This window comes from Lissotriton helveticus, chromosome 7 (genome assembly GCF_964261635.1).
Source record: "Lissotriton helveticus chromosome 7, aLisHel1.1, whole genome shotgun sequence".
NCBI lineage: Eukaryota > Metazoa > Chordata > Amphibia > Caudata > Salamandridae > Lissotriton > Lissotriton helveticus.
Window position 1 is genome coordinate 226,940,279 of NC_136068.1, and position 20,846 is coordinate 226,961,124.

The 20,846-nt window shown below is 48.5% G+C and overlaps 2 protein-coding genes and 1 pseudogene across 2 annotated transcripts in view; 2 read left to right on the forward strand and 1 right to left on the reverse strand.

Annotated features, from left to right (window-relative positions):
- Nucleotides 1–20,846, reverse strand: part of RTF2 (replication termination factor 2) — a 416,662-nt gene that overhangs the window by 124,779 nt on the left and 271,037 nt on the right. The gene's annotated exons all lie outside the window — the stretch shown is intronic.
- Nucleotides 6,635–7,718, forward strand: LOC144771379 (18S ribosomal RNA; annotated as a pseudogene).
- The window catches only part of LOC144768382 (putative beta-1,3-galactosyl-O-glycosyl-glycoprotein beta-1,6-N-acetylglucosaminyltransferase 7), a 52,616-nt gene continuing 48,922 nt past the window's right edge, over nt 17,153–20,846 (forward strand). Inside the window, exon 1 of the mRNA XM_078652001.1 lies at nt 17,153–17,666. The gene's annotated coding sequence lies outside the window, so the exon portion shown is untranslated. The remainder of the gene's footprint in view (nt 17,667–20,846) is intronic.

Here is a 20,846-nt window from a genome sequence, read left to right on the forward strand (position 1 = left end):
CCCAAAGACCAATCCTATCCCCTGCCCTCTTCAACATCCACACGGAACCTCTTGCACACATCCTGAAACAAGGCAAAATTGATTACCATCTCTATGCAGAAGTTGCCCAAATCTATTCTAAAATCGCTTCACTCAAAGACATACAACATCTCATACACACCTGGCTCAACAACAACGACCTAAAACTAAATCCCCAAAAAACTGAACTCCTCCTCATCCAGCCCTTAAAGCAATCCCAACCGCATCCACCAGTGGCTCGACAGTCTAACTGCACTACACAGCAAACCTTATACTTCTAACTCTGTCAAATCACTTGAGACTGCTCTAGACAAAAACCTGAATATGAAGGAACATATTAACACTTCTGCAAAAAGTGCCTTCTACATCCTAAATTACATCAGAATATTCAAACATTGTATCCCCTCTGAAGACCTGAATACCATAATCTAATCCCTTCTCCTGTCCAAACTCGACTAAGGCAAACCGCAACGCTCACTGACACTCCAAAAACCCACCTTCTGCCAATGAAGTCCACTCTCAAAGCAGCGGCTAGAATGATCTCTGGAGAGAGACGATTCGTCCACATCACTCCCACCTTCACAAAACTACTGGTTACCAATTGGAGAGAGGAGTATATTCAAAACAGCCTGCGTAATACAAAAAGTTCTCTACTCTGGAAATCCTACCTACCTCACTAACCAGCTCACTAAAGCAGGCTAAAAAAGACTTTTACAAAGCTCCAACAGCTTTCTCCTCATCCCTCCTAAATTCAAGAAAACCAAATCCCTCACTTGATCCTTCTCTGGTAACGTTCAGAGAATTTGGAATGCCCTTCCTAAAGAACTGTGTGACATCCAATCCTACCTTTACTCCAGGAAAAACGTAAAACTGTCTCTTCTCAATACATTTCTAAAGTAATCCACCTAAACTACCTTGCCTGACCCACCTAGTACCCAGCCCAACAAACTCACTGATCACTTTGAACCGGATCCGAACCCCTTCCCTCTGGATACCCCTCCATTGCCATATATTGTACTAATATATTCCCCCCATTGGTTTCCATGTCCTGTAAATGAACCCTGTTCACCTGCTTCCTGCCCTTTATTGTATGAATTTTCTCTCACACTTCTGCTATGCCTACTGTGAACGATGTAAACAATGCACATGTAACTCAGCACATGTAACTCTTTCAGTTGTATTGTAGCTCCCGTAATCAATCTACCTCTAATGCTTGTAAAGTGCTCTGATGCTCTTGGGTCTAGTTCGCACTATATAAAACTAAAAAATATATACATACTCGTCTTCACATAACTTCAGAGATATCGGACTGCTATGACAGGGGTCATGTTAAGATCATCTAAAATTGAGGGTGAATATGTGTGAAGTGGAAAAGTGTGGTTAAAAAGAGTCAGTAAAGATAGTTAGTGAAAAGTGTAGTCATGAGAAGACCTGCCTTGAAAGCAACCAGCAGCATAAGGCAGGGGTCTTCGGAAACCCTGGGCGTCCATAACACCTACCCAGAGAGTTTGTGACAGTTTAGAAAATTAATTATCAGATTAATACAGTATATATATATATATATATATATATATATATATATATATATATATATATATATATATATATATATATATAGAGAGAGAGAGAGAGAGAGAGAGTAAAAAAGCAAAATGTAAAATAGAATTTTTTTAAATTGTCTGTAAATGTGATGAAATTTGAAATCGGAGGTGTAAATTTAAGTTGGTATTCTTAGCTTAATCCGGGGGTTCTGCCTTTGTATCAAAGTCTGGCATGGGTGAATGGTGGCTTAAGCTGATACTAACATGCACATACCATAACAACATACATAAAGGGCACGAAATACAAAGTAATATTCTAGAATCGATCATATTGCATTGCATTTTAGAAATAAAACCAACATTTAAAAAAAAAAATTCATTTGTTTAAGTGTTTGATGTAGAATTGTTTCGATATTTTTGTGTATTGTTTTGAGGTTCTGTCCCTAGGTTCCAGTAGTTTTCCCCAGAGGTACACGTGAGTCGAAAGTTTAAGAACCACTTGCCTAAGATATGAATAGTAAGGAAGTCATGGGTTCTTTACTAAGACAACCAACCACGATGCTACACACTTAAAATCAGAATGCCAAAACAATGGCATGCTTTAAACTATCAAGGTTCAAAACATCTATGTCAAAGTCACCACCTTTCGGCAGAGCAGAGTGCTTTTTACAAGTTTGCCACCCCACACTTAATGGAACCACATTAAGATGACATGACATTTACACACAAATGGGGGTCTGCACCTTACAGATACTATTAAGCCACTTTCTCTGGAACTGCATTGACGATCAACACTATAAGTTTGGGGTAATTCTTCCAAACACCTGCCATCTTTCTTTGGGTTGTGGCCATATCATCACTTTGTAAGTGTAAAATACAAACTGGTCCCATAGTCTGAAGCCAATAATAACAGGCTATTAAACCAGTTCTTTATCACAGTGGTGCCCGGTCCCACAGAAGAGCATTTTTCATCCTTTTCACTGCTTCTCTATGTGCCTACCAACACCTTTTCTATTCTCTGGTGAGCCACGTCCTGTAATCTTCCTGCTGGGACTGACAGTAAACACGTTTTGATCAGCCCCAGAGATTGGCACCCAATATTCAGTTTTGCTACTGAAGCTGGTAGGGATCCCTGCAAAGGTTTAGAAAGGCACTGGTCTCCTGCCAGGTTAAACTCAGTCCTCACCCGCTCACTTGACTGATGTCCCAACAAGGCTGAAGAAGCAGAAAAAGAAGAGGTTCCATTAGATACTTTCCTTAACTAAGCATATTCATGCTGTCTTACCCTCTGGCAACTGTAATGCTGCAATCAAGGCAGAATATTGCTGGGGTATTCTGATGAAACTCTGTACTAAGGTAGATGAGACCGCTCACTGAGGTTGGATACATATCATATAGCCTGCTCTTCTGTGAATCTTATCAAGGAACTAGACAAATATGTGAAGGAATATCTCAGTAGAAAAGGACCAGGTCAATACAAATAACATTTTCAACTGCTGTGGTTTAGCCCATACTGGGAGAGGAAAAGCTTGTTCCCCTGGCAAAGACTTCATTACACCTCATAATTAATCTGGATTCAGAATTTGACCTCCATGCTACCCAAAGTGACCAACGCTGTCACAGACTCATCATCAGGGGATTTCCTGGGTAAAATTTTCTTAGTGAAGAAAAAGTTAAAGGGCATCCCTCCTTGTGATAAATGTGAAAGGCTTTAACCACTGGGTGGTTTACTGCCACTTCGAAGTGGTGGGTATCTACCTCCTATGAGACATGATCAACCCTGACAACTGGCTTGCACATTTGGCCTAACGAATTAGCCTTTTTCAGTTTCCATTTCCCCTCGTCATCAAATGTACCTAAAATTTGGATGGAAGGAAATGCCATGGCAATTAACCCACTTCACCTTTGGGACATCAACAGGTCTTTGATGTTACAAAAGGGTCCCATAATCCCAGCGCAGGTTGGTGCCCTTTAGGCATGCCACCCCAAAACAATATCACCCCCTTATTTTTCAGCCGTGTGCATATTCTACAAAACTGTGTGTTTCAATGCCTGTGGGCATACGAGGAGAAACCGCCATGTAAGCCCAGAAAGTGCAAATCAGCTCCTAATAACTTAGACTTTCCAACAGTTGCCAAACTCCACATTGGCAAATCAAGTCCACTTTATCAACTAAAAAAAGCAGGGATCGATTTAAGAGAATTTGGGATGAAACTAAGGGTGGGCAGAGTTGGCGTAGTGCCACTACGCGGAGATCCACGGAGTTATGAAAAAAATCAGTGCAACTGGAGCCCACGTCCTGCCGAGGGTCCATGTGCCCGAGACGGGGGTCTCTTGCAGGCTCCCAGATCTCCCGGGCCTGGCTGGGTGGAGATGCAGGGCCTGGGTTTCGGGCAGGGCCTGGGGTGTGGGAGCACCCGTCTTGCGGCCTGCCAAAGGTATGTCTGCCCGGGACAGGGGTCCCTGGTGCAGAGCCCCCGAGCCCTCTGAAGGGCAAGCGGGAGCCCTCCTCTGAACGCTCGGGCGGTCAGATTGGCGTCCTTCGGTCCCGGCCATCTGGTCGCACCTTTCCCCTCGGCCATTTGGTCGTGCACAATGCTTTCCAATTGGGTGACCAGATGGTCGGACTGCCCTGTGAGTCACGATGAGGGCTCGTTTGCCTCCCCGTGCCCTGGGTCCCCTCAGTCAGTCAGTGCGCACGGGTTACCAGAAAGAAGGGTAGCTTTCCTCCGGATTACAAGGGGCAGGGTATGCCGGAACTGCCCCCAAGCTCGTGTTCTGAGCCAGGGACAAGATGGGCTAGGCCCGGACAACACCTCCCAACTGCCTGGGGCTCCCTCCTCCGGCCCGCCACGCGGCAAAGTGCCCAAGACGGGCTCCATCGGTCCTGGGCAGTCCGCCCCGGGGCCTGAGATCTCTGACTGGGTGCTCCCACCCAGGGCTCCGTCCTACACCCGGGCATGCCTTCCCCAGCTTGGCTGGGTCCAGGAGCATAGGTGGACCGACACCCGGGCATGCCTTCCCCAGCTTGGCTGGGTCCAGGAGCATAGGTGGACCGACGCAGGCCTGTGGAGGCCTCCCCTGCACGGCCTGGCCCAGGAACACAAGGTAGGCCCAAGGATGGGTTAAGCTCCGCCAGGGCCCAGGTTGGAGATCTGCCGGGCAGCTCCCATTCTCAGCCCAGAGCCTGAGGCCCTGCTGGGGCCGCCGAGCCACCCGGGACGCGGAGTCCCCGAGCCCTGCAAGGGCAGGCGGGAACCCCACCGCGCAGGCTCGGGCAGGCAGATGGCGTCTTTCGGTCCTGGCCATCTGGTCGTGCCTTTCCCCTCGGCCAGCTGGTCGCGCGCAATGCTTTCCAATTAGGCGACCAGATAGCCGGTCTGGTAGTCCCGATGAGGGCTTGTCTGCCTCCCCAATCCCAGCCAGGGCTCCAGGAGATCAGGCGCCCCCGTGCCCTGGGTCCGCTCCGTCACTCGGTGCGCACGGGTTACCAGAAAGAAGGGTAGCTTTCATCCGGATTACTAGGGACAGGGTATGCCAGAACCGCTCCTGGGCTGGCAGTTCTCAGTTGGTGCCCGGTCCGATCCCATCTGGTCCCACCTTCCCGCCCTGTCAGGGGCTCCGTCCTCCGGCCTGCAGCGCGTAAAAGTGCCCAGGACGGCTCCATCAGTCCCGGGCAGTCCTCCCCTGGGTGTCCGGGCCAGAACAGCCCTGGCCGGGTGCTCCCACACTGGGCTCCCTACCATGCCCTGGGCCCGGGCTGGCCTTCCCCAGCTTGGCTGGGTTCAGGGGCATAGGACGGGGCCCTTGGTGGTCGACGCACGCCCGTGGAGGCCACCCCCATGTGGCCTGGCCTGGGAGCGGGCCCAGGGATGGGTTAAGCTCAGCCACGGGCCCTGGGTCGGAGGTCCGCCGGGGACCCCCATTCTCAGCCCCGGGCCAGAGGCTCAGCTGGGGTCTCCGGGCCCCTGGGATGCAGAGCCCCCCCCTCCCCCCGAGCCCTCCAAGGGCAGGTGGGATCCCTTCCGTTAAGGCGTAGGGTGGGCAGATGCGATAGGGCGAGTGGATTTGTCGAGCCCGGACGTCAGCCAAGCAGGGGGGAGCCTCCCCGTGCCAGACGGATGCACGCCAGGGCTCCGGACCGGGGCCCTGGGGCGGGTGCTCCCCCAAACCGGGCTCCGTCCTCGGGCCTGCTGCGTGGCAGAGTGCCCCCGACGGGGTCCCGCCGGCCCGGGAAGGCCTCTCTTCGTGTCCGGGCCGGGGAGCCCCGACGTTGACCCAGGGAGGAGAGCAGCCCCATGCCTGAGGCACAGCTGGGATCTCCGAGCCCCGGGGCCATGAATGGGCAGGCAGGAGCCCTCCGGAGAAGGCTCGGGTATGCAAATTGGGGTTTTTCGGGCCCAGTCATCTGGTCGCGCCTTTCCTCTCGGTCATCTGGTCGCAGGCACTGCTTTCCAATAGGGCGACTAGATGGCCAGGCCGACATGGACGACCCGATGAGGGCTCGCCCGCCTCCCTGATCCCAGTCAGGGCTCCAGGAGGTTGGGCCCCGTACCATGGGTACCCTCCGTCACTTGGTGAGCACGGGTTACCAGGAAGAAGAGTAGCTTTCCTCCAGATTACTAGGGACAGGGTATGCTGGAACCGCTCCCGGGATGGCGGTTCTCAGCCGGGGACCAGATGGTCCCCCCCTCGCAGCCCCATGGCTGAGGCCCAGCTGGGACCCCAGGTATGTGGCCCCCCCATGCCTCGGTGCCGGCTCACCATTTCATTAGGGCACAGAGCGACCAGATAGCCGCCCTTTGAGCCCAGCCATCTGGTCGCACCTATCCCCTCGGCTATCTGATCGCACCTATCCCCTCGGCCATCTGGTCGCGCGCAATGATTTCCAATGGGGTGACCAGATGGCCGGGTTTCCCTGGAATTCCCGATGAGGGCTCATTTGCCTTCCCGATCCTAGCAAGGGCTCCAGGAGGTCAGGCACTTTCGCACCTTGGGTCCCCTCGGTCACTCGGTGCACACGGATTACAAGAAAGGGGGACATTTTCCTCCGGATTACTAAGGAGAGGGTCAGTCAGACCTCCGTGAGGTCTGCTGATTCTGAGACAGGAGAAGGCAGGACCCGGGCCCGGTACAGTGAAACTGCAAATGGCTCATTAAATCAGTTATGGTTCCTTTGATCGCTGCATCTGTTACTTGGAGAACTGTGGGAATTCTTGAGCTAATACATGCCGAAGAACGCTGACCTCCCGTGAGGCGTGCTTTTATCAGACCAAGCCCAATCCGGGCTCGCCCGGCCACTTTGGTGACTCTGGATAACCTCGGGCCGATCGCACGTCCCCGTGACGGTGACGATACATTCGGATGTCTGCCCTATCAACTTCCAATGGTACTTTCTGCGCCTACCATGGTGACCACAGGTAATGGGGAATCTGGGTTCGATTCTGGAGAGGGAGCCTGAGAAACGGCTACAACATCCAAGGAAGGCAGCAGGCGCGCAAATTACCCACTCCCGACTCTGGGAGGTAGTGACGATAAATAACAATACAGGACTCTTTCAAGGCCTTGTAATTGGAATGAGTACACTTTAAATCCTTTAACAAGGATCCATTTGAGGGCAAGTCTGTTGCCAGCAGCCACGGAAATTCCAGGTCCAATAGCGTATGTTAAAGTTGCTGCAGTTAAAAAGCTCGTAATTGGATCTTAGGATCGAGCTGGCGAGCTACCGCCAGTCCCAGCCCCTGCCTCCCGGTGCCCCCTCTATGCTCTTGACTGAGTGTCTTGGGGTCCGAAGCGTTTAATTGAAAAAATTAGAGTGTTCAAAGCAGGCCGGTCGCCTGAATACTTCAGCTAGGAAAAATGGAATAGGACTCCGGTTCCATTTTGTTGGTTTTCGGAACTGGGGTCATGATTAAAAGGGATGGCCAGGGGCATTCGTATTGTGCCGCTAGAGGTGAAATTCTTGGACCGGCGCAAGACAAGCCAAAGCGAAAGCATTTGCCAAGAATGTTTTTATTAATAAAGAAAGAAAGTCGGAGGTTCGAAGACGATCAGATGCCGTTGTAGTTCCCACCATAAACTATGCCGACGAGCAATCCGGCTGCGTTATTCCCATGACCCAGCGACAAGCTTCCTGAAAACCAAAGTCTTTGAGTTCTGGGAGGAGGGGGGGTCTGGTTGCAAAGCTGAAACTTAAAGGAATTGACGGAAGGGCACTACCAGGAGTGGAGCCTGCGGCTTAATTTGACTCAACACGGGAAACCTCACCCGGCCAAGGAAACGATTTACAGATTAATAACTCTTTCTCGATTCTGTGGGTGATGTATTACATCACTCATTACATGGACAGTGACATCACTGATGACCTCTCAAATAACATCACTGATGAGATCATCCAGTGACTGAGTGTTTTTAAATAGTTTATGAGTGTTAAATATACATACCAAGGTGTATTGGTGAATCAGTGGGTGTGTGAGTAACTGTATAAGTGAATAATTAAGTTCCTCAATTAATGTATGAGTGAGTGACTTGTGTGAATGTCTGCCACTAGGTGTCTAAGTAGTTGTTTAGATGTGTGAGTGGGTAAGTGAGTTTCTGTATGGGTGAGTGATTGGTTGTCTGAGTACTTATATGGGTGTCTCAATGTCTGGGTGGGTGGGTGAGGGTGTGTGTAACTGCTTGTATGGATGAGTACGTGGGTAAGTCAGTGGCCCTATGGGTTAGTGAGTGTGTGTATGGCTGTGTCGGTGAGTGAATGGATGTGTTAATGGTATATGAGGGAGTAACTGCATATGTGAAAGACAGTATATGTGAGTGTTGGAGTATATGAGTAAATGTAGGTGTGGCTGAGGGATTGAGAGAGTGGTCGTATGGGCGTGTGCTTATGTCAGTGACTGTGTAGGTGAGTATGTGTTAGTATCTGTATGAAACAAGCATTGAAAATGCAATAGGTCTCGCAATAGAAAAGTTTAAGATTTTGGTGTGGTAAATGTAAATATTTTTTAATTTTTGTTTATGTTTTACAAATTATAAAAGTATTAATTTTGTTATTTGAAATGCCAATAGCTATACATTTAGCAAATGTTACATCTATGGCATTAGTAAAGGTACATGTTTAGTTTTCCCCTGTCTTACATGTATTGATCTGACAAATCACAATCTTTTAAAAATGTTATAAATAATACGTTTGCAATGCAATAGGGCTCGCATTAGTAAAGTTAGGGGTATTAGTATTGTAAATGACAAATTTTTTATTTATGTTTTTGTTTTGAAAATAACGAAATTAATAACTTTGTCATTTACAATGCCAATAGTGTTAACTTTTGCAAACGTGACACCTATAGCATTTGTAATGCAATATGTGTTGTATTTACATGACTTAGATGTATTAATATTAAAAATAACAATGGGTTGTATTTTTTCCAATATTTAATACTTAAATAAAAGTTATTGTCATTTCTAATTGCAATAGCTTAAACTTTTGCAAATAACTTTTTGGAAGATTATGTTTAGTGTATTTTATTGTGATGAAAATACAAGAACAGAAGTGAAATATTAACATTTTTTTGTGACATTTGTAATAAAGTTTGAAACATTGAGAGAACATATTTGAATCAGTTGTTGTTGAATGGTTGCACAGATTGATGCTGTGGTGGCTCTGAATGATGTTGTGGCGGCGACGAGTGATGCTGTGGCGTTCAGTGATGCTGTGGTAGCGCATAGTGGGTGAGGGATGGAGTGTGGGCGAGGGATGCAGTGTGGGGCGGGGGAGGGAAGGAGTGTGGGGCAGGGGAGGGATGGAGTGTGGGGCGGGGGAGGGATGGAGTGTGGGGCGGGGGAGGGATGGAGTGTGGGGCGGAGGAGGGATGGGGTGTGGGGCGGGGGAGGGATGGAGTGTGGGGCGGGGGAGGGATGGAGTGTGGGGCGGGGAGGGATGGATGGAGTCGGGGGATGGATGGATGGAGTGGGGGGATGGATGGATGGAGTGGGGGTATGGATGGATGGAGTGGGGGGATGGATGGATGGATGGATGGAGTGGGGGGATGGATGGATGGATGGAGTGAGATGGATGGATGGAGTGGGGGGGATGGATGGATGGAGTGGGATGGATGGATGGATGGAGTGGGGTGGATGGATGGATGGGGTGGGATGGATGGATGGATGGATGGAGTGGGGGGATGGATGGATGGAGTGAGATGGATGGATGGAGTGGGGGGATGGATGGATGGAGTGGGGGGATGGATGGATGGATGGATTGGGGGGATGGATGGATGGATGGAGTGGGGTGGATAGATGGATGGATAGAGTGGGATGGATGGATGGGTGGAGTGGGATGGATGGATGGAGTGGGATGGATGGATGGATGGATGGATGGAGTGGGATGGATGATGGATGGTTGGAGTGGGGGGATGGATGGATGGATGGAGTGGGGGGGTGGATGGATGGATGGAGTGGGGGGGGTGGATGGATGGATGGAGTGGGGGATGGATGGATGGAGTGGGATGGATAGATGGAGTGGGGGGATGGATGGATGGAGTGGGGGGATGGATGGATGGATGGATGGATAGAGTGGGGGGATGGATGGATAGAGTGGAGTGGGGGGATGGATGGATGGAGTGGGGGGATGGATGGATGGATGGATGGATAGAGTGGGGGGATGGATGGATAGAGTGGGGGGATGGATGGATGGAGTGGGGGGATGGATGGATGATGGATGGAGTGGGGGGTGGATGGATGGAGTGGGATGGATGGGTGGAGTGGGATGGATGGAGTGGGGGGTGGATGAAATGGGGGGGATGGATGGATGGAGTGGGGGGGATGGATGGATGGATGGATGGAGTGGGGGAGCCGAAGGCAAGAAAAAAACGAGTGCAATCAGGGGAGCAGAAGGCAAGAAAATGAGTGCCTTCAGAGGAGCAGAAGGCACGAAAAACGAGTACAATCAGAGGAGAAGAAGGCACAAAAAATAGAAGAAATGGAGAAGCATGGGGAGTGGGCAGGAAAGAGATGGGGGTGAGAGGATAAAGAGTTGGATAGAAGGACCAGGAGAAAAGGATGGAAGGTGGTGAAAGGAGGGTGGATGAGATAAGGGCGAGGATGTAGGTGGAAGAGACAGACTCAAAAGAGATGGGAGTGGAAAGAGACTATAGAGGAAAAGGAGGCTGGAGAGGAGAGGAGCAAGAAAGAGATCAGGGGGGAGGGGGCAGGGAGGCCAGAGGAGCTGTGAAGCATCCAGACTGTCCTGAAGAAAATAAGGTGCGAGGTCGAGGTGAGGCCAGAAAGAGATGAGAAGGGCGGATGGAGAGGGGAGAGAGGAGGTGAACATATGGCGGTGGGAACGGAAACATGCTAGAAATGACGAGCAGGGAGAGAATAAAACAGATGTGGGGAAGAGAAGGGGTTTACGCAGGAAGAGGGGAAGTAGGACGCTGCAAGGCGAGGAAAGAACATCGTAAGATGAGAAAGAGGGGTGGGGAGAACAGGAGATGAGGACGGATAAGCATAGGGAGAGAAAATAAAGAAAATGAGGCAAGAGTGGAGAAGATAACGAGATACAGAAGAGACGATGGCGGAGGGGACGAAAACAATGAGATAAGGATGAGAGGATGGGAAGGAGGCTGGAGAAGTGAAGGGCATGGAGGGCGGGAGAAGGGTGAGGGAGCGAGCATAGGAAGGAGGAGGGAAAAAGATTCTGAGGGAATAGTGGAGGGGAGAAGAGAAAGGAGAAGCAGAGGGAAGAGAGACAAGAATGAAATGTGGATGCGTAAGAAGGGTAGGAAAGAAAGAGTGACGGGTGAGGACTCTAGGGTGGAATATTGTAAGAAATGGGAGGCAAAGAGAAGTGATGTGAAGAAAATGGATGAGAGAACATTATAAAAGAGAGTGCTGCTCTAGAGGGTACACGAGGAGAGTGAGGACAGGGCATGCAAAGAATGCACCTGAAGATGCTTACAGATGGTGAGAGGGAGCAAAGGGAGGGCTGGGGAAATAATGATGTGGAAGAAGTGAGGCGTAGCCAGAGATTGGGGGCGGGGGGGGGGTAGAGGAGTAGGTGCAATGGAATGGTGAGGGGAAGTGGCATAGCGGAAGGAGTGAAGGAGCACGAGAGACTGTGCAGAGAGGTCAAGAGAGTGACGTGTGTGGTGGTGTGCATCAGGAGGCACTGGGACAAAGGCAGTCAGAGAACAAGTGAAAAGAGACAGGCCACGTGGAGTAAGAGACAGCAAAGTGGAGAGTGTGGTCACAGGATTAGAAGCAGCCCAGGTAGAAATGTGGGGAAAGAAGTGAGCCGCGGAAGGACTGCATGGTGCACGCGGGAAGGAGGGGAGGAACAAGGGAGGGGAAGGACACCTTCGGGTAATGTTTGCGCTATATAAAAGCGCATTAAATAAATAAGTAAATGAAGTCCGCTTTAGGAATTGTAAAATTCCTGGAGTCCAGTTTGTTTTGCTCTCTGCCGTCAAGTATTTTCAGTAGAGCAAGGAGTACGATTACAAACATGAACATTACGAACCTCCTGGAAAGTAAAGATACTTGCTTTGGCTGCAATAAATGTGCTGGTTTGTAGAGAGGATTCCTGTAAACAACAAGCTCTTGGCATTGCTGTGATTAGGGGGGGGCGGAGAAATGCGGCTCGGGAGCAAATGGGGGGAGGGGGCAGGGAGGCCAGAGGAGCTGTGAAGCATCCAGACTGTCCTGAAGAAAATAAGGTGCGAGGTGAGGCCAGAAAGAGATGAGAAGGGCGGATGGAGAGGGGGGAGAGGAGGTGAACATATGGCGGTGGGGACGGAAACATGCTAGAAATGACGAGCAGGGAGAGAATACAAGCCTTTCACCGTAACACGGCTGGCAGGGGAGGGGGCGGAGAGGGGAGAGGTGCGACACGGCAGTAGGAGGAGGAGGGGGGAGGAGAGTAGGGGAGGCACGGCCTAGCGGCAGGCAGGCAGGGGAGGAGAGGAGGAGGGGGGAGGAGAGTAGGGGAGGCACGGCCTAGCGGCCGTGCAATCAAGTAGTGAGGGGGCGGAGCTGGGGGAGGCTGTGAGAGAGAGTAGGCAAGGCAGGCGGCTGGGGGCATGTGCACGCGCTTTTAAGCTCAATGCACATGCGCATTGAGCTTAAAAGTCACGGGCACTGCAAGGAATCGCCACGATTCCTTGCAAGTTAGATAAAGTCTGGATGAGCCCCTATAGTCTCGCTTGCTCGATGCGCATGCGCATCGACAGGCGAGACCTAAAAATGAGTGTGTGTGTATACATGTATAGGTGAGTAAAAAACTATGTGATTGACTCTATAGGTGAGTGAGGAGCTCTATGAGTGACTGACTGTGTGAGTGCCTGTATGAGTGGATATATTAGTGGCTGTATTAGTGAGTTGGCGTATTAGTGACTGAGTGGATGCGTGTGTAGACCTATGAATCAGTGAGTGGGTGTGTAAATACTGGTATGGGAGTGTCAATGGTTTTGAGAATGCTAGTGTAGAAGCTGGAGTGGATGTATGAAAGGTTATATCGAGTGTGAGTGGGTGTGTCAGAGATTCTGTGGATGATATCATCAGTGATGTCATTTGAGAAATCAGTGATGTCACTGACCATGTCATGAGTGATCTAATATGTGAGATCATAAGTAGTGCATTGCGGGGGTGCAAGTTATAGTTAGCTCATGATCCAGCAAGAAGGCAGGCCAGAGAGTTAACCACAAGGCTAATAATAAATGTTACATTGTTTTATACTCAAGACTCTAAGCGTTCATGTAACAATATACCAAGCACTCTATAAATCCACCCTGTGTGGAATGACAGCCAAAAGAAAGTCATTACCCCGGAAGGAACAGTTTGAATCCTATTAGAAGAATATGAAAAAACATTAGGGTGGATCTCTCAGGATCAATCTGTGAAAATGTGCTGCGATCTGGCAAAACTTGCTTGGAACATTTTAGACTTGTTGCTTGATGCAACAATAACATAGCACAATATCTCTACAGTGAAACACATTTGTGGACGCATTAAATTATGGACTGTTTCAAATTTTACTGGGGCAGTCCTTAGGGTAAAAAAAGAACATGAAAGGAGCACAGAACAGAAAAAAAAAAAGATCTGCTGCATTTTGCGGAGTAAATAAAATTGGAATTGAAGCTCACCCGGCGCAACCAGCCTTGGCAAAATGGCAAAGTTGCAATGAATGACTGATGAATGGAAAAGGCATTAAGTGCAAGAATGATTGTAACAACTGAGCACAATTTGACTGCAAAAAATTATAACTAGTAGAAGATTTTGCAATGACTGTGCATGCACTGTACCCACTGGCAGCTCTTAATGGTTGAGGTGGGCGTTGCCCTATCAGCATCGGAAAGGAGACAAAAGGGAGAGAATTAACACAATAGAGCAGCTTCAAAAGAAGTGCACAGTGCTTGGTGCTCCTCCTTGAAATGGATTAAAGGTTCTGTTTTTTGGGAGGAAGGGGTGATCTCTGAGTCCTCCTGTGCATGTGCCGGCCGGGCGATGACAATTCCTTGCTCTCGAGGCACAAGCAAGGAGGGTGACATCAGCTTGATGGGAGTGGCTGCACAAAGTGGCGATGGTTAGAGCTGAAAGAGGGTGCCTATGCTATGGCCCAGGACAGGGTCAGCAGAGGGCCATTCACAGAAGCTAAGGGGTGATTCACACAGTGCAGTGGGTTATGTCAACTGAAGCACTCTCGTCATCTCTACACCATTGTGTAGGCTTCCTAAATGGATAATGGAAGCTGGGGAAGTGGGCTGTGGAAGCGTTTGTCAGCTCCGTTTTACAACACGAAGTAGGTGTGCTGTAGTGTAGTGCACATGTTGGCTCAGTTGTGAAAGGACGGGGGAGCAAGAATGGCTGATTGGAGAAAGCTATACGTAGAATCCAACTTCCTGCAGACAGATGCATGCTGAAGGTGATGCCTCTACCCAGAACTGGAACGGAGTGGAGTACGACCTTAAGTCTGGTAAATAAACTCTTTTTACCTCTCCTGTCCTCTTTATCCCTTTATTTGTGCTGGTTTAAATTACATCTTCCAACTTCAATCACCCTCACTCTTTACTTTCCAATCTATTTCTCTTTTTCTCCGTACAATCCCACCCCTTGGTCTCTAATGCTCTCTATTCTTTCTTTCACGTGCTTTACCAGTAATTCATCATGAAAGCATAATTAATTGGGCAGAGCTTCTGACTTTGGCTTCATTTCGCGGCTTCGCGCTCCCGACGATGAGTTCCTGAGAAACCGGTTAAAAAAAACAGAAACGTGAAGACAAAAAAGAAGCCAAACTAGACTGCCCCATGAATATCTCCATTCTCAAGGTGGCACCCGCTGCCAGTCACTGTAACTCCGCCCTGGATCCAAGTTGAAACAAGGAAACAACAGCAAAGCTGTGAATGGAAATCGAAAGTGATCCAGGGCTAAGCGGGTGCCCGGGCCTCTTGCTGCCTCATTTGATGCACAGAAAAGGTTGAGGACCGGCTAAGGTAGAGAAGCTGGAGGGGGTAAAGGGGCAGGGGAAATCGTCTCACTTTGAAGTCTGAGCTAAAACCACAAATTACAGCCTTGTTTACAGAAAAGCTGCGAGCTAGTCAAAACATAACCACTCGGGAAAATGTTCCCATATTCTGGGAACTGCTCCTGAAAATGCTTGCCTTAGGGGTTTCCTGTGTGCTGAAATATGGCAAAGTTCACTTTGCTTCTAAGGTCTCTATGATCTCCAAGGGTTTTGAATTTTTTGTGCTATATCTTCAGGGTTTGTGTAATCAATATCTTATAAGGGGGAGCAGGCTTTACAAGACTGCCGCAACTTTCTATTGGACGCTGAATTACAGACCTGAGGTCACGCATGATGGAATACTGTTTCTGAGTGTCACAGATCAGTTGAGTTTGGAGGGCTTAGGATACATTGTGGCAGTGCAGTGAGCAGGGCACTTCTGTAGTCAATTATTTGTGGAACCTCTGGCAGAACTAAAGTTTTGGGTTCTTGTTCAGGCATATTGTGTTTTTTATGATTTAGGGATTTTGCTTTATTCACTAATTTGTGTGAAACACAAACAAGGCGGATGCCTCAATCTCTTCCACAAACACTATATTTAGATCCAAGGCTTTGCTTGTAGCATGTGTCTATTGGTTGCGATTTCATAGCATCCCAAAGCGTGACCCTGAAGTTGGAGTTGAAGGCTGTGATGTTTGTGGGCCTAGAATGGATGTCCAGCTTGTGACCCATAGTAAGTCCGTCAGTTGTCATCCTAGAGAGGGGCCAAATATGGTGATTGTAGGACCTACAGTGAGATGTATAGCTTACTGAGTGGTGTCGAAGGTGGCTTTCTTTGGTTCAAAACAGATTATAATCCTAGAATGTGGTCCATATTATGATTCTAGACAAACATTCTTTTGTAAATAAAAATAATAAAAGTAAGTGCAGCGGCCCAAAGTTTCTCTTAGGAGCCTGCCACCACTATTGCTAAATGCCAAGATTTGAAATACAAAGTTTACCAGTATAGTCTTGATTCCATCCCATGCTTCTTTCGTCCACACCATTAACTTTGTCTCTTAGTCTCACCCTTGGACTTTTTCATCCTTTCTTTCTCTCTGTCACAGTTTTCATCTTTTCTCTTCCTCCCACATTCTCTCTTCTCAGTCTTTTGCTCTCTCTTACTATGGTCTATCTTGCTCTGGTTCAAACTCTAGCCATGATAATAATTTAGTCCCAATCTCTAAAAATTAGCATGCCCACCACCCCTCAACCACCAGCACAAATTAAGCAGTGCATCTAAAGCATGGTGAGGTATGGAGATAATTGGGTAATATCACTTAAATTGTGATGCAATAGGGTGCCAAATATAAATTTTATTGGGGATTGTCATTTAGACTGAGATGCGAGAGCAGGTACATATTTAACAAGCATATGCAATGCAATACCTCTCACATTTGCAAGAGTTTTAGCTATTGGCATTGTAAAAGACAATGCCTTTAATTTATGTATTTAGAAAACTTGCAAGTAGAGTCTAAACACGTACTTTGCACTTATAGTTCCTTCTTATGAGAAGCAAGACTGCCAATAAAAGAGGCACAGTTACTGTCAGCCTTGCTTCTCGTAAGAAGGAACTATAAGTGCAAAGTACGTGTTTAGACTCTACTTGCAGGTTTTCTAAATACATAAATAAAAGGCATTGTCATTTACAATGCCACTAGCTCAAACTCTCGCAGATGCGAGACCTATTGCATTGCAAATGCTTGTTTTTGTTGCAATTGTATACAGCGCGATCTCAACTCGAATGTACTGGACCATGGGCACCAGTTGCCTTACTCAAGGTCACATATTTGTTTTCAAGCACCGAGAGATTGAGAGATTTGCCCAGAATCACACAATGTTGAGAGGACGCTGAGATTCAGCAGGTTCCCTAGTTTCAAAGTCAGCATCTGTGGCCCTTACACCGCATCCTCTGCACCACCCACCCACCGCACAGAGCACAGACACCATTTGAGGCCCGGCTTGCGCTTTTTAAAACAAGTCAAAAATAAATAGGCAAATATCCAATAGCCTGGGGGTGGCCTGCCACCTGCGTTTGTCACAGGCAGAACGGCGGGCAGGCGCCTCCCTGTGGGGGTTGTTAAGCCCAAGGTTGTTTCAGTTTGTTCTACGGCTCCCTAATGAGCTGAAGCGGTTCGACGCTCACGCTGCAAAGAAAACAGCAGCCGCCGCCAGCGCCCGGCATTCGTGCCGATTATCTGCCGGAGGAGAATATCCCAGGCCAGGACCCACAGGTTACGGCAGGCGCAGGGCCTACTTCGTCTCAGCAGGCGTCCCTTCGAAGCTCGCCTGCTCGGGCATTGCACATCACAGAGGTCACCGGACAAGAAAAGGAAACACACAAAAAAATTCCACACAGAGCACAACATGGGTCAACCGCGGGAAGTGAGGGAAAGGGTTATGTTTAACAACGGGGCGAGGGTTAATGTTTAACTGATTGAATTCCACGCTTCGCCGCAGCGTGTACGTAGGGGCTGCGCGCCGGCTGGACTGAAGGGCACCTACCGTCGTCTCACCGCCCGCCGACCTCACAGTGCTGCTGACAACCCCCGGCCCCAGCAGATTTCTCATGCAAGGTAAGAGGGTGGGGAGGGAGAGTGTGGCGCGACTGAAGAGAAACGCGTTCGTGTGAGAGAGAGAGAGGTTTGGGGGCTGAGAACGAGATGAGTGTGAGGTGACAGATGCGTGGGGGAAGAGCCAGGTGTATAAGTAAGCGAACAGAGAGAGACGTCCATAAAAGCCTTTGAGAACTGACTTCCACTCTATTCATTAAGGTGCATGGACGGCAGGGTTCTTTCTATCTGTACTAAGTATGTGAATGTTCCCTGCACACTGCCATTTTCAAAGTTTTGGGGTTTAATTTACTAAGACATTCAAGAATTTGTAAACGAGTCCTACAGGGGTACTACTTACACGTACTCCTAAATGTCCTTGAGAATGGACTCGGGTACCTGTAAGCAATACTAACTGCTTTATTTTTTAATAAGAAAGTAAGCACTTAAACTTGAAAGCTGACTTAAGAGAAATACATTAAAAAAATGCAGAACCAAACTTTTTTTTTTTTACGACTATGGGGTTTTCCGACGGAAGTTTGTAAATAGTCACTTTTAGAATAGATAGATCATGCACGCCACATAGTCTGTGCTGCAGAACATTTGCCAATTCGCCCACACTAACAGCAATGCTCATCACCCACCAGTGCTTGAAACCACACTCACAGGGGCGGCTACTTCCCGTACTTGTAGGAATAGAATACATTCACGTACCATGTACCCGAGGCTGGGGGTCACAGCACAGCTGAAAGAAAAACCTGTGACTACATTTAACTTACGTTTCTGTTTTACGTGTTATTGAGTGATCATCAGACGTCAGAGTGCTGTGTGAGGGAGTTCAATGGCGGATTCAGAATTTTTTCCTCAGGTGACAAGCCCCCTGAGCAATGGAAGCTTGCTTCTAACTGCGGTCTAGTTATCCTTAGGGCATGAACACTCTGCCAGCATATGAGCGTTGATTATAGTAGGTGTTCATAATTCTGGAGCACATTTTTCAGACATCCCTGCTGTGGGTGTCTTTTTTTGTAGATTTCAGAGCACTACACTAAGGAGCCAATCGGTTGGCAGATAACATGAGCATAGCTGCCAAGGTTTCAGATTTCCTATGTGACATTTTCATTACTTCAATGTATTTATGAGTGACATTCAACGACTATGAGGGACACATTCTCGCGAGCAAAATCAAGCAATGAGAATGAGGGAAACATATAAATATCAAAAATTACACCTATTTGAGCAAGGAGAAACTATAATATAGTCTTAAAACTGCTGCAAAGCACCAGAAACGGAAGTGCACTGTGGGACCAGACTGTACCAAACAGGATGTGGGAGGCCCCAGAGCGCATGATCTCAGTTGCCTGCTAACAAATTATCATAATTATTCAGTCTTGCTTTCAATCTGCAGCTGCCTGGTGTTCTGGAGGGCACCAGAATATGCTGCACATGGCAGCCTCCTGCACTCAACTCTCAAAGAAAAGCCAAGGAGAGTCCCGATTAAATGCACCCCCAGCAGCCCTGATTGAATGCACACCCAGCAATGTCAGCATCCGCTGTTGTGCTGTCAACGTAGAGAGGTCAGCACAAGGCTGTGTCTCGCCGTTCAAGCATGAGCCAAGCAGTACACGCCTCCTGCTGATTTGTATCAACAACCTTGTGGCCTGTTCTAGTGTTTTGTGACTGCAGAATTGCTTCGATGTCCATCCGGACTACGGTCACACTATATATAAAATAATATAATTAAATCTAAGATTATTGAGGCTCAACTCACCTCAATGGACCAGTCTCTTACGGGCCAGGCTTTGTTCCTGACCCAGCTATTCCATATGGATGTGGCTGGCATCCGGCTCTGAGCACACCATTTTGAAGGGCGGCTGACTGTCTGGCAGCATGGCTGTTGGCCCTACGTATTTCACCAGAGCTTTGCTAGTGTGTCCTCGAAACAGTTCGTTTTATTTGCCTTGACAGCAAAATGTAGCAACAGCAGCAGCGAGTCCAGGGGCAGGTGGCCCTCGGTCTCGAGAGTGACTGTGAGCCCCACGGCAGTGACGAGCGGTCTCCAGCAGCCTGGTCCGGTCACTCACAGTAGGGCGTCATGATGAGAGGCACAGTCGGCGGTGCGAGCAGCGGCGGCTTCAAAACAAAACGTACAAATATCACTTCCACACGCGCCACCTACTTAATGTTCTGTCTCCGGCAGCAAATGAACAATGTTGCAAACACCGCTGTGGTGCTGCAGCTAGTGAGAGCGCAGCTGAGTCAACCTGGCCGGTGCGGCCGGAACCACCTCCTGGCAGATGAAGATGTTAATTATAATTAAACACCAGAGCAGAGCACTAGTTGCACTGCACAGTGTAGTGCAGTTTGTAACACGCTGTGGGCTGCCAGAGCAGTGCGCGGTTCGTCCTTTGTTCAATAAGCGCTTATAGCAGCACACCTGTCTCCGTTTGTCAGCAACTTCATGTGGCGCTATAAACGCGTGACTTTGCATATTGGTGCGGTGGTGCGGACAACCACACCAAAATGTGTTAGTCTAAAGCCTGATGCGTGGTGCTTGGCAGGGCTGCATGAGTTACTAACCGAATCTGGATTATGAATTCTGCTCGCAGGGGCATACATTGGTGCAGCAAGAGCAGTTGCACCAAACCTGGAGGACCCGAGTAAATCCTGATAATTGCTTCAGTTTACTACCCCACCAGGAAAGGGGTCATTTTCCTTGCTTGCACCTGGGCCATGGCATCTTTGTTGCTCTACTACCTGGTTAAACATCCAGTTGGAAGTGTTCCACCTGGCTTATTCCTCCACTAAAAGCAGACAAAATACCGTGGGGAACTAAATGAGGCCTAACATGCTGGAATCAGCAGAGAATCAGGATTCCTGTGTTTGATTTCCTCCCCAGCTGCAAACCTCAGAAACAGCCCTATAATGGGGCGGGGATACTCAGTGGAAATGGTTATCCCACACAGAGTATTACCACATTCCATGCCCTGGTGATACACAAGTGCAAAGACAATACATCACCTGAAGTAGCAACCCTTGTACATTGTATCTGCCATTTGCAAACGTATAAATGTGCGATATACAGATCAGCACATTGGGTGAATTAGCAATCGTCTTTGAAGAGTTCTGTCCAAAAATTAGGTGCTTTGGAATGGTCTTACAATTCACGTGGTGAAGAGTGTTGGCCAACTCGAGGTAGAACAATTT